The sequence below is a fragment of the Sinohyriopsis cumingii genome, unplaced genomic scaffold, assembly GCF_028554795.1.
Source record: "Sinohyriopsis cumingii isolate HCF-2022 unplaced genomic scaffold, ASM2855479v2 utg000069l, whole genome shotgun sequence".
In the NCBI taxonomy this organism is placed as follows: Eukaryota; Metazoa; Mollusca; class Bivalvia; order Unionida; family Unionidae; genus Sinohyriopsis; species Sinohyriopsis cumingii.
The window spans coordinates 3700547-3714422 of NW_028315867.1; the positions used below are offsets into that span (position 1 = coordinate 3700547).

The window sequence follows — 13876 nt, forward strand, 5'->3', positions numbered from 1 at the left end:
TGGAATGTATTGTCATATCAACTCAGGGTTTTCAATAAACTGCTTCTTATGATGTCTGCTTCTTCATTTTTTAAAACAGTGCTGATCTGACATCCAGTATGACTGCAATGGAAGCCAGTTTGAAAACTTTGTTATTAATGCTCATGAATAGAAAGTCATATCAATATGGGGTTTTCAACAGAAGACCTTTTTGAATGGTAGTTGGTCTTCATTGAAAATGCTTATGCTTCAGACATCCAGTATGGCCATCAGAGTATCTTGCAAATTATTGTATAATTACTCAGAACAATTATATTCATGTGGCATTTCACTAAAAGACTTTGTAGTGACGTGACTGAAACATTGTTAAAGCTACGTAAAAAATCCAAATGACACACAAACACTTACAATAAAAGACTTCCTGTGATGTCTGCTTTATTCCAGATTAAAATATTACTAACCTAGCAGCCTAAATGACCACCACAGCTTTCATTTTGAGCATCTTGTTATTGCCACTTTTGATGAAAGGAGTTTTCACCAGAAGGCTTCTTGCAATATCTAGTTGGTATTGATGCTGCCCCAAAATGTAATATGTCCAATATAGAGGCCATCTTGAAAATCCTACTGTTGCAACTGTATTGGAATGGACAGTCACATCAACATGAGGTTTTCACATAAAATACTTTGTTGATGGCTTATTGAGTCTGAATGAAAATGGTGCCAGTCTGACATTCGGTATGTCCACCACAGCAGTTAGCTTGAAATTCTTGTTATTGATACTCATCCTGAATGGAAAGTCATATTAAAACGTGGTTTTCACCAAAGACTTCTTATGGTGTCTAGTTAGTCTTATATAAAAATCTAACTGATCTCATGTCCAGTTTGACCTAGATTGATTGATATATTGACAATTAGTTTTCACCAGAAAATCTATTTTCTAGTGTTTAGTTGGTGATAAAATGGACTGATCTAACCCTAACCCTAACCTTGTTAACACTACTCCTAAATGGAGGGTCAACTTGATATTTGGTTTTTACCAGAATGCTAACATCATTCACACAGTCTTGAAAAGTGCTTGAATTTTGAGGTCAGTTCCAAAACATACTGGATAAGCACTTGAAAATGCTCAGCAGTGCTTGAAAACTGTATTTCAGTACACACGCATTTCATAGTGATTTGTGGAGCTAAAGTAACCTGAACTAGAATGAATGAATAAAAGTGCTTTGAAGATGCATGGCAAGAGAGAATAAAAAGCATAAAAAGAATAATTTATTTGTAATGGTAATAAATTTAGTGTTTGCTTAAACAAGAAAACTCCAGAAGGAGTTAAAATCTTGAGGAAAATAAGACTGCTAACTCACAACCTGATGTAGATGAGATGACTTCACCTCTCTACCAGAATGCCCCCAAATATGGTAGATATGTCAGCCATCTTCCAAATCTTGTCATTATTCCTGCTAAATTGAAGAATATTGACACTGAGTTTCCACCAGAACAAACAAATTAAACTGTTCCTGCTCACATCTTGAAATTCATGTCATAGCTACTTCAGTATGGATGGTTATATTGATATTATAATTTCACCAAAAGACTTACCTGGTTGGTAGTAGATGAAAATGGTGTTAGTCTATGATTGCAGCCATTTTGAACATGTTGTTATACTACTGCTTCAAAATAGAAAGGCATATCAACATGTGGTTTTTACCATAAGACTTTGTACGGTGTCTAGTGGTCATGAATGAAAACTATGCCATTATTACATCCAATATGGTGACCAGAGTGGCCATGTTGAAAATCTTGCTGTCACTCTTCCAAGAGAAATGATCATCATAATAACATAATTGATCCTAAGTGAGTGCCCTGCAGATATCGAGTATGGCTGCTACAATACATATATTTACAATCATGTTAATATTTCTCCTGAATCAATGGACATATTGACACAAGGTTCTCACCAAAAGTTTTAAAATGGTGACTAGTTTGTCCTAAATGAAAACGGTGCCATTCTTACATTCAGTATGTGGCCAAAGTAGCCAGTTTGAAAATATTGGTCAAAATATCTTAGATGAACACTTACATGAACACCAAATGACTTCCTATGATGTTTACTTAGTCTTGTATGAAAAATGGTGCCAATCTGATATCCAATAGGGCAGCCATCTTGAAAATCTTGTATCACTAATGTTTCTAAATGGAAAGGCATGTAACTATGGGGTTTCACCAGAATACTCCTTAGATGTTTAATTGTCCTAAATCAAAATGATGATGTGAAATCCAATATGGCTGTCAAAGCAGCCGTCTTGAAATCTTATTACTGTTACTAAATGAAGTAATTTTTCATGTTGTTTGCCAGAAGACCTCTTATGGTCTTTAATTAATCCTAAATGACAACAAATGATGCAGTATAACCTCATTATGACCATCATGGCATCCAGCTCAATAATCTTTAATGATGGTCATATTGAAGATAATAATAATAATAATAATAATGCTTTTTTTATAGAAGGTGACTCATTAGTCAAGGACAATTCTCCCTTGAGGCCCTCTTAAGAGAGTATAACAATGCACATTATATGAAGATAGTAATAATTAGTGTTTATTTTAACATGTTTAGTATTAAAATACTAAATTCCATTATCTATTAGAAACACATACATGCTCATGATATCTTTTCTTAAATACTCTAATATTTTCAGCAGATTTTATATGTAGTGAAAGCTTATTCCACAGAACTGTACCAGAGTATTGAAAACGCTTTTTAAATTGCTCTGTTCTTGGTTTTGGTATTAGAAGGTTTCCATGTGATATTGATCTCAACTGGTATTGTGTTGAAAAAGGCCTGAATAAGTCTTGAAGATACTCAGGTGCAGTTCCATATAGACATTTATATAAAAGAACTGCCTTGTGAAAATCTATCCTGTCATATATTGTGAACCATTCGAGTTCTGTAAATAATGCTTTTGAGGGATGATCAACAGATGCATGTAAAATTACACGTGCTACTCATTTCTGAAGTTTATAAATCCTGTCAAGCTCAGATTTAGCACAGTTTCCCCATACATTAGAACAATAATCCATTGTTGGAAAAATATATGACTTGTAGTATAGATTGCGAGTTTTCATAGATAAATATTTCTTGATTCTGCTGAGAAGGGCAATTTTGGATGACAGTGTTTTACAGAGCTTATCAATATGGTCATTCCATAATAAATTATTATCTACAGACACACCTACAAGCCTTTCATGTTTGACAATTTCTAATGGATGATTATTTATTGCAAGAGATAGTTTTGGGTTCCCTGACTTGTGTAGCTTTTGTGATGTCCCCAAAATCATACATTTTGTTTTACCTTCATTAATTACCATCCTATTTTGTTGTGCCCAGTTTTGGACTCTAATATGGTCTGAGTTTAATCTAGTTTTGATAACTTCAGTATCAGAACTAGATGAATACAAGGTTGCATCATCTGGAAACAAATCTGTATTTGTGGATTCATTATTTAATGGTAGATCATTGATATTGGGTTAGATGAACCGTGTTGGGGTCAGATCATAATGATGACATGACAAAACTATGTTTATTTATAGATTATTTAAGAGGTAGAAAAACCATATATCTAACTCGTGCAGAAATCAAAATATTGGATGTTTAGCACAAAGATGCGCAGCGAGTCAAATAACTGATATAAATAATACAGTTCCTAGCTGGAGCAAATAGAAATTTAAATGAAAATGAACTGACTAATGACTGTTCAAAACAAAGTGATTTCACTCAAGTAATGATAAGTGATTCACATAAATGATGATGAAATTCTGACTCACATAATGATTCACAAAAATGAAACCTGATTACATTCTATTCCAAATAATATGTAAACAATAAATGTACACACTTCCATGAAATATGGGTTTTACACCAAGAGACTTCTAATGATGTTCACTTGCTCGCTTGTTGTAACTATTCCCAAAAGGATACCCATATCAGCATTGTTTGGTGGTTTTTTTTGTTGTCCTAAATGAAAATGTTAACAATCTTACCCTTAGTATTCCACCATAGTGTCCATCTTCAAAATCTTCTTGTTGCTACTCTTCCTAAGTGGATGGGCATATTGATAAGTGGTTTACACCAAAAGACATCTAATGCAGCATCCAGTACGTCTACCATTACAGCTGATTTTAACATTTTGTCACCTCGAATGAAAATGAAGGATGGTTTCAAAACTCAGCAGTTAAAAGGAAGAAATAGTCTTTTCTTGAGTTCCAGAAAGTTCTTTTCATCCAGTAGAGCATCAGACACATTGAGGGTTTCTTTTCTTTGAATATGTTGCTACTGAAAGACATCCCTCCCTCTTACTGTGGATATTTTACAGATTTTGTTTTATTTATTGCAGACTGATAATATTTTCTGTTTTTGTTGTTATGTTTTTATTGTGTGTGCAGGAATCAATTATATATTTGTTTAAAAGGTTTATTTTTCTAATCAGGACAGATATCTTTGATTGTAATTCTTCTATGTGTGTGACAACAAATCACATTAAGCAGGGGGTAATGTGAGCATTTAGCATGTTGTTATGTATATTTAATTTACATAGTTTGTTAGTCCGTTTTATTTTAATTCTTTTATTTTCATTTTGTTGTTGTTGTCGTTGTTGTTGTAGGGTTTAATGCCATTTTTCAGCACACGATAGGCTACACATGGCAGCCAGTATTAATGGTGGAGGAAGAACCCGGAAAAAAACACCGACCGTCAAGAAGCTACTGGCAAGCTTTCTCACATACCCGCATTGGCCGATTCCGAGACTCGAACCCATGCAGACAGAGGTGAGATGGCAGTGATCCGTAATGGAGAGCACTTTAGACCACTCAGCCACTCGGGGCCCCAAATATCCTGCTGAGAATCTTTTCATTAGATGCTGTTGTAATGTAGCATTGTATGTTGGATTTGACCTTGTCCAAAATTGAGTTCATTTCTGCTTGATCTGATTGATTGACTTTTTCTTAAATTTTATTATGTGTAAACAAATAATACATAGCTAAATTATTCTCTCTGTATATGAGTTTAATATCAGAATCATTATTAATAGAAGAATTAAATACAGTTATTTGGGTCTAGGTTTAGGAATGTTCTAAGTGAATTTTACCTAATCTAGTTTATTGTGTTGTAAACATTATGATCATTCTAGAAGGTTATTTTCCATTAGGTAATAATAATAATAACAATAATGAGGACTTTTAATAGTGCCTAATATTTAGAAGCTCTGAGTGCTTAACAACATTAGACAACACGTATAAGATTAAAAAAAACATATAATGATATGATTACAAAAACAAACACCATGAAATTAGAAAACAATAAAAAACATGCTGAGAATATTTAAGGTAGGAAACATTATTAGGTCTTTAAATTTGTTCTTGCAGTCGAAATAAGTGAGTTTTGAGAGCACTCTTGAATGTGATCACTGTGTCTTTGTGTCTAAGTTCAGTGGGCAATTCATTCCACGTTGCTGGGCCCTGGTATGCAAAAGAACACTGTCCATATGACTTTGTTTTCATAGTGGGAATAATGAGTATACGATTGTCAGAAGAGGAGTGTAAGTATCTTGCTGGTGTGTACACATGGGTGAGGTCAGATAGGTATGTTGGACTAGAGTCTGACAGTGAAATGTAGAACAGAGAACAAATTTTGTGTTTGATTCTGGATCGAATGGATAGCCAGTGTAGGGTACAGAGCAGCGGGGAGGTGTGCTCTGATCGTGGTACTCTATGATCCAAACAGCTGTATTTTGAACTTTTTGAAGTATCTGGAGCAGATAATGAAATGAACCAGACAGAATTGAGTTACAATATTCCAGTCTAGAAAGTACTAATGAACCCAGAAGTGTTTTAGTGGCATCAGCTAAAAGATATTTGCGAATTGAGCTGATGCGTCTCAGCTCAAGATATGCAACCTTGTGTATGTTTATGACATGTTAGTGTAATGTGAGAGTACTGTCCAGAGTAACACCTAGGTTTCATACTGATTGTGTGAATTTCATGTTGGTGTTGCTGATATATATTGTTTGAGGTAAAGGATGCGAATGAGAAAGTCTTTTTGTTGAGATCAGAGTGGCCTCAGTTTTATCATCATTCATCTGCAGCTTGTTACATGTCATCCATGATTTCACATCAGAAATGCACCTCTCTACACCTTGAATGGGAGCATCAACTTCAGTTGGGTGGCTGGATTTGTATATTTGGTATCATCAGCGTACAATTGGTGAGACACTGGATGATGATCTATGATTCTTGAGAGCGACTGAGTGTACAGAATGAAGAGAATGGGTTTAAGAACAGACCCGTATGGAACACCACAACTTAGATCAACTGGGCTGGAGTGTATTCCATTTGCAATGCCATTTGTGTCCTGTTGACCAAGTAGGATTTGAACCACAGTAAGGCTGTATCATGAATGCCAAATACATGCTGGAGACAGTGAGGTAATGGGTGTTTTTTTAGAAGATGCTAATTGTGACCTGAGGTCAAGTAGAGAACTATATAATCTTGCAACTGTGAGGATTTGATCATTCATGGTTCAGGTCTTAGCAGAATCAAGTTGTATGTTGTGTCCAATATTTTATTTTGTGCTGGAATCTTTTCTTTAAAATTATTGAATTCAAGTGATTATGATCTCTGGAAATACAAAAGTGCTCACAGACTGATAAAATTTTTGGATAAAGACAGCCCAAACCAAAATTGCAAGCTTGTTTTAAAGCTTGCAGCAAGCTTGCCACAAGCTTATTTATAAAGCTTGCGGCAAGCTTGTATTTGGAACATTGCAGCAAGCTTATTTATAAAGCTTGCGGCAAGCTTGTATTTGGAACATTGCAGCAAGCTTGTGGCAAGCTTGTATTTGGAACATTGCAGCAAGCTTGCGCAAGCTTATTTAACAAAAGTGTCATAAGCATGCACAAGCTTAAGCTTGCACAAGCTTGCGCAAGCTTAAGCTTGCACAAGCATGTGCAAGCTTGTTATTTATTTACCTAGTACAATAAGTATACACAAGCTTGTGCAAGCTTGTTACTAGCTTGCGCAAGCTTGTTACTAGCTTGTTGCAAGCTTGCAGAGATTTCTTGCTACAAGCATCTGGGCTTTCAAAAATCAGACATGATTGTGTTTTCCCCCCTTCCAAAACACCCCCTGAAAATGTGAAGGGGGGAGGGTCTGGGAGTCCGAAGGCCCCTGTCCAAAAATGCATTTTAGACTCAACTGCTCCTGGTGGACCAAATTATCATAATATATTGCAAAGTTTTACTTCATTCCAATGAAGTAATCTGCATATTTAATGATTAAATAATGCAATCTTATAGTTGCAATGCAGTGGAAAACAAATCTGTTCTGCCCAAACATTAAGTTTAATTCCATTGTTCAAGTTTATTCATTCACTGCAAGCTTACCCAAGGCTGCAGAAGCTTTATGTGTTCCCCTAGCTGCAAGTGTCACACCCCTGTGAAATGATCATGAATAATGAATGAACTGTTCATGAACTTGGTTCAAGAACCATTCATGAAAGTTCATCAAAAGGTTCAAGAATTATTCTAGAATGTGCATGAATTGAAAACAGTCCACAAATTGGATCATCATCATTCATGAACAAGTGCATGAACATATTCATGAACTATGATGAACAAAGTTTCTCAATGATTCATGACTTCACAAACAGTGCCTATAAAACAAAATATGATAACCTGACAAGTCACAAATACCTATTCATCCTGAATCATACAATAACCTTAGATGGGGATGGGGTTAATACAGTATAAAATGCAACATATTATCTTAAAAACTGTATTTGATTTCAGATAAATTTAAACTGACAAGTGATATTCTTTTTTTTTACCCTTAGCAACACTTTTTGTATGTTCTGTAATTTTTCTTTGAAAAATGTTCAAGAGATATTGGGGCAGTTGCCTGCAATCAACTGTTGAAGCATATTTCATCGTCATGGGGCTGTCTTTCAGCTGGGGTTTCTCCTGACCAATCTTCTTCCAGAGACTGACCTGTCTGATAACTCTTTTGTGAAGATGTTCAGGGTCTATAATTTAATCAAATCCTGTCCATTGTCACTACTGAATGACTACTTCTCTAACTTAAGCTGTTCCATCTGATTACTGTTTGGATCTTTAACATTGTTGCAGCAGTCACAATTTAATGTCTCTTCCATCTTGAATCCTCCAGTTTTCAAATATCCATCCTTAACCTACAAACTTCATCCTCTAACAATTTTACTTTTCTGCTGTCTGGTCTGAAAAAAAGGTAAAGTTAGTTAATTACAGATAATCTCTGATCAACATTGTTTTTAGCTTTCAGCACATTATCATTGTACCCCACTTTACTTACTGGAATAATATGATCCAACTCAAAAATGATATAATCCCTTACACATAATACTGAGCATTTATATTATTGCAGAATTTTGTCACTGTTTTATATTAACTGAATCTGTCTAGCCATAGGTATAGTCACAGGAGACGGATGTTTTATTCAGTAAAATATGACATTTTTTTTGACAACACCGTTACACTAAATAACCATATATATTACAGATAATGGTTATTTCATGCTTTCAAATATTTTTGCCATTTTTTATTGATAAAACGCCAGACTTGTGTGGTATAGGCCCTTAGTATGTCACTAATGCATCCTCTCCGACTCTGCATGTTGCGTATAGCTGCTTCCGGTTTCATCACGTTGTTATTTGCACTTTTATTGTGAACAGTTTCACGCATTAACTATTTTCTTAAGGTTTTTTTTTAAATTACGAAATTACATCAGATTATAGAAATAGTGATGTCATGTAAAAGAAAACGATCTCGAACATCACAACTCCTATCGATATCGAACCACGTCTGGTATCGAGAACTGGGGGGGTGGGGGTGATAATGTTTAGTGATTTTCAAAACTTCGGTGAGCAAGTTTAAATTAGGTCTGAACAAAATCGTGTCATTAGCTTGGTTATAAATAATATGATGACATATATAAACCAATAAAATATCCATATAACTTCTACTGAAATAATCACGAATGACCAAGAAAAAGATACTCACCGTAATTCTGGTCATCCGGGCTTGGTACGCTTTTCCGCCTAATTTTGCTCTCACCAAATCATTTCCTTCACATTCTTCAAAGTCGCTTCTCTGCACTTCTACTTACTTAAAAAAAATGATATTGAAAATATTCTCATCTGTCCATTCCATGGAGTCCACGGTTTTTGTTCGAGGTTTTTGCCTAACCATCTGCATGATCTTTGGTTTCTGAGGAAGCTTAACTGTTGAAATCGCGTGCGTATATTAACCAATCATATCACGTCTTTTTTCAAAGTCATCCAATCAGAATAATTGTTGTTAATATATTTCGGTTTTTACTGCAAATTGGCAACCAGTGACTAAGTCAATAGAATATGCAGTTTATAACAGTAATGGAGAGAAGAAAAAAAATGTTAGGACAAAGTCATTGAAAGCTTTTTAAAGCAAATACATTTTGTTGATGCTGGCCAGAAAATATTTTCCCATATTAATCCAGAAATACTCAGGTTAAGTAAACAAGTATTGAATTAAAGATCTGTATGAACATTTATACAGTATATCATTTTAAAAAAAGAAGAAAAAAATCACCTTTATTTAAATTTCACTAATACTGTGAGAAATTTGTATGATCAATTTTAATGAACATTTTATGAATATAATGATATAGATATTTAATATACATTTTTTAAAGAAATACCATGGTATTGCATCAAAGTACTTGAATTGTTCATGAACCATTAGTTCATGACATTTCAGGAACTTCAAAGATATTATAATAGTTCATAAAAATTCATCAGTGTGTTCATGAACTTCAAGTACATGATTCATCAAAATTCTTGAAGTTCATGAACTTACTTGAGGAACTTTCATGAACACTTCATGATTGTTCATCAAGTCATGACTTTGTTTTCGTAGGGGCGTGACAGTGATGGTGCCTGCTACTTGGATACATGGTCTCAAACTTTCACAAGCAATGGATATATATATATATATATATATATATATATATATATATAAAGAAACTTGTTGCAAGCTAGTTTAAATTTACTTTCTGAAACATACAAGAAAGCTTGCGCAAGCTAGTTTTACTTTCTGAAGAAAACAAGCTTGCGCAACCTAATTTTACTTTCTGAAGAAAACAAGTAAGCTTGCACAAGCTAGTTTTACTTTATGAAACAAACAAGAAAGCTTGTGCAAGCTAGTTTTAATTTCTGAAGCAAACAAGAAAGCTTGTACAAGCTTGTGCAAGCTTGTACAAGCTTGCGCAAGCTTGTGCAAGCGTGCGGTTATATCCAGCTATCTTGCCTAAGCCTGCACTTGCTTGTACAAGCTTGCGCAAGCATCCATGTTAGCTTATAAACATCAAACTAGCTTATCGCAAGCTTACCGCAAGCTTGCCACAAGCTTTCAGCAAGGATGCATTTTGGTTTGGGAGTCACCTTCAGTTTTTTGGACTTATTCTGTACTTGCACTGAGTTTTATTCAGGACTTTAAAGTATTAGGACTTGGGTCTTTAATTCTTGGATTATTTTGGGATTTAATTTGCAATACTATAAATTTTTTTTCCCTCATTTTTAATTTGTATTCCTGGGAAAATAGTTTATTTGTTAAAATTTACAAAGCTTGTTGTCTTTCACTATTTTCTGTTACTAATTTTAAGAGCATAGACTCATAAGGATGTTTAAAGCAGTGTTACATCTATAGGCAAGTCACTCCCTGTTGATATGTGATGAGCATGTTTCTAAAAACAATCAATAAAATCAGCTGACAGTGAATGCAATTAACTCTGATATTATAAAAACCTGTATTTGTTGCATAATTTTCCAACTGTTTATTGTTTTGAGCCTGTTGTTTGCAGTTGTTTTCCTCGCTGTTACTTCTCAGTCTAATGTAGTGTTTGAGCTCATTGTGGTGACCTTGCCAGGGTACACTTCAGGGTCATAGCTAGTATTGATTCCCTCTTAAAAATTTCAGAAGTTTTGTGGAAGACTTTGTTTTGTATTTTTCTCCACAAAGAAATTGTGTTCGTCATGAGGTAATTATTATTTAATGAATATTTATTAAGTTACTGTAAAAATGATACTTGTTTTCTTGAATATATTCTGTATTGGGGGTTAGAACTTCTGTGATGGTTTTCCACAGAAATCTATAGGAATCCATAGAATTTTGCAAGCCTTATGAGATTTCATAGGGTGTATAAACCAGAAGCTTGGCAGAATCAGGAGGAATGGTCAAAAGTTTATCTTATGAACCATTCCCATTTTAGGTCAAAAATCAAAATGATAGGTATATATATTAAATTTTACTAGTATTTCAACTTATCCTAAATAAAACTGATTTGATTATAGTCTATTTCAGATAAGGGAGGGGATGTAATAAGTAAAATGATTGCATATAAATTTTTTATCTGAAATTTTCATTATAATTCTATTGTAATATTCATCTCAACTGGTGTAATAAAACTTTTAGTCATTAACCCAGGTTTTATTTTGTTTATTTTACTGCAATATTCACCACTGTGCCAGTATTATTAAATATTTTAATTCTTAAGCTTCTTGTTTAGTTAGATATTTACATTTGTTATTGATCCATTCAATTAAATTACATCTGTTATTGTTGCGTTCGATTAAGTTATTTTTGCAATAAACTGAGGAACCTAAAATCAGAGTTTGATTATTCAGTTAATTTTAAAATACATAGGTACACATGCATTCATTTATTTGCAGTACAGATAACTACATACATCCACAATATTGATAGCCACTTAACACACACTACCAAAGGACTTCCCAATGTTGCTACTGAAATACATCCCTCCAAGAACTGTTTTTGATGACTACCAATTTTTCCAAATTTCCTTCCCCATCTCCAAATTCTACATTTTAGGTTTATTTTTAAATATTGCTGAACTTGTCTTTTTCATTTTCCAGAAACCTTTCACACTGTTTATCCTAATGTATCTAATAAATGAAAAATTAGTCATATTTAGTTCTATCTCATTATCAGAAGCTACTAGGATGTCACATTTGAATCTTTTTCCTTTACAACTTCAAAAAAAAATGAGAATCATATTCAGGAGCCTCTAAGATGTCACCTCTAGTTCTAACTGATTTAATGCTCCATAGAAATTAAGTACCTTTTCTACTTTTGCAGTTTGATTTGGAAGTGCTGAAAACAGACATGAAAATCAGCAAGCCAAGAGTTTGTACAACAATTACCTTACCAAATAATTAGAGATTTTCTTGATTTATGCTGGCTGATGTTCTATTTGCAGTCATTAAGTTCTTCCTAAATAATTTCTGCCATTGTGTTATAAATCTGTAGAGAAATTACATGACATAGAGTCTGAAGTTACAAGAAGTATCAATATTGGTCCATATTGAGACATATTCCATCATCTGAAAATTGTTTGCTGCCTATCCAAATTTTATTTGCTCATGTTACATTTAATTCCTGATAATAGAAAAAACAATTATTCAAAATGTTGAGAGAATGTTCAATAAGAAAAATAAAAGCATCAGTACAATGGCACAATTTATATTAAATTATGTCAAAGATCAGTCACTGTAGATCCACATTTTGCTTTACCTTTAAATGTCAACAACAATGATAAATAAGGCTTAATTATATCTCCTTCATGACTGAAAAAAAAAATGGTTTTATCAGTAATACTTATGTGTAGCCTTTCTTTTCCAGGATAGAAATTACCCTCCTCCTATGACCCAATGTATGCCCACTAGCCTTCTTCCTTTTTCCAGATTTTTCCATGTTTAGTGGATGAAAATTGCTTTTGTTTCAAGTCTTACAGCATGAACTGGGCATTTTTTTGTGTATGCATTATATTTATTGAGGGGGTCCCGAGTGGCAGAATGGTCTAAAGCGCTCTCCGTTACGGATCACTGCCATCTCACCCCTGTCTGTGTGGGTTCGAGTCTCGGATTTGGCTAATGTGGGTATGTGAGAAAGCTTGCCAGTAGCTTCTCATGGGTCAGTGGCTCTTTCAGGGGATTTACCAGGTTCTTCCTCCACCATTAATAATGGCCGCCATGTATAGCCTATTGTGTGCTGAAAAATGGCGTTAAACCCTACAACAACAACAACAACAACAATATTTATTGAGTATATTTACACTCAGTCCAAGTGATTTTCCTTAATCTGAATTAGATCTCTTTAGGGTTTTTGACATTTTTAGGTTACATTTATTAAGCTATTCTTCATGTCTGATAATCAGTGTGGCTTTCACCAGAATCACTCCTGTGAAACTGCACTTGTATCTTTGATTGATATATGGCTGAAAGCATTAGATCAAGGTAGGCACTATTATGGTTGATTTTTGTAAAGCTTTTGATTTTGTAGACCATGAAATTTTGCTTGAAAAACTAAAAATCTCTCAATGCAGTGAAAACTCCCTAAACTGCTTTACTTCTTACTTGAACGATAGAGTGCAAAAAATATCTTTAAATGGTCAACTTTCTGAAAGTGAAAATATTAATTGTGGAGTACCACAAGGCTCTATCCTTGGACCTCTGTTGTTCATTCTGTTTATCAACGATTTACCTCTTAAGATTGGAACTTCAATTTCTTCCTCTGACCTCTATGCAGATGATACTACACTGTCTGAGATTGGTAAAACCAAAACGGTACTTGAAAATAACTTACAAGATGCTCTCAACAGACTTCAAGTATGGTTCAAAGAAAACAGTATGAGCATAAATACAGAAAAAATGAAAGCCCTACTAGTTGCAAAACAACAAAAATGAGAAAGCTAGATAGCGACAACTCCAGGTTCTATTTGACAACGTGAGCCTCCATATGACCTTTCAAGATAGAATTCT

The 13876-nt window shown here is 34.1% G+C and overlaps 1 protein-coding gene and 1 long non-coding RNA gene across 2 annotated transcripts in view; one reads left to right on the forward strand and one right to left on the reverse strand.

Moving 5' to 3' along the window:
* Window positions 1-13876, forward strand: part of LOC149774894 (uncharacterized) — a 194136-nt gene that overhangs the window by 147592 nt on the left and 32668 nt on the right. The gene's annotated exons all lie outside the window — the stretch shown is intronic.
* Window positions 7790-9272, reverse strand: LOC149774895 (uncharacterized). Its single transcript, XR_016416686.1, has 2 exons — window positions 9063-9272; window positions 7790-8260 (listed from the first exon to the last, which is right to left on the reverse strand). It is a non-coding gene; the product is annotated as an uncharacterized LOC149774895 (long non-coding RNA).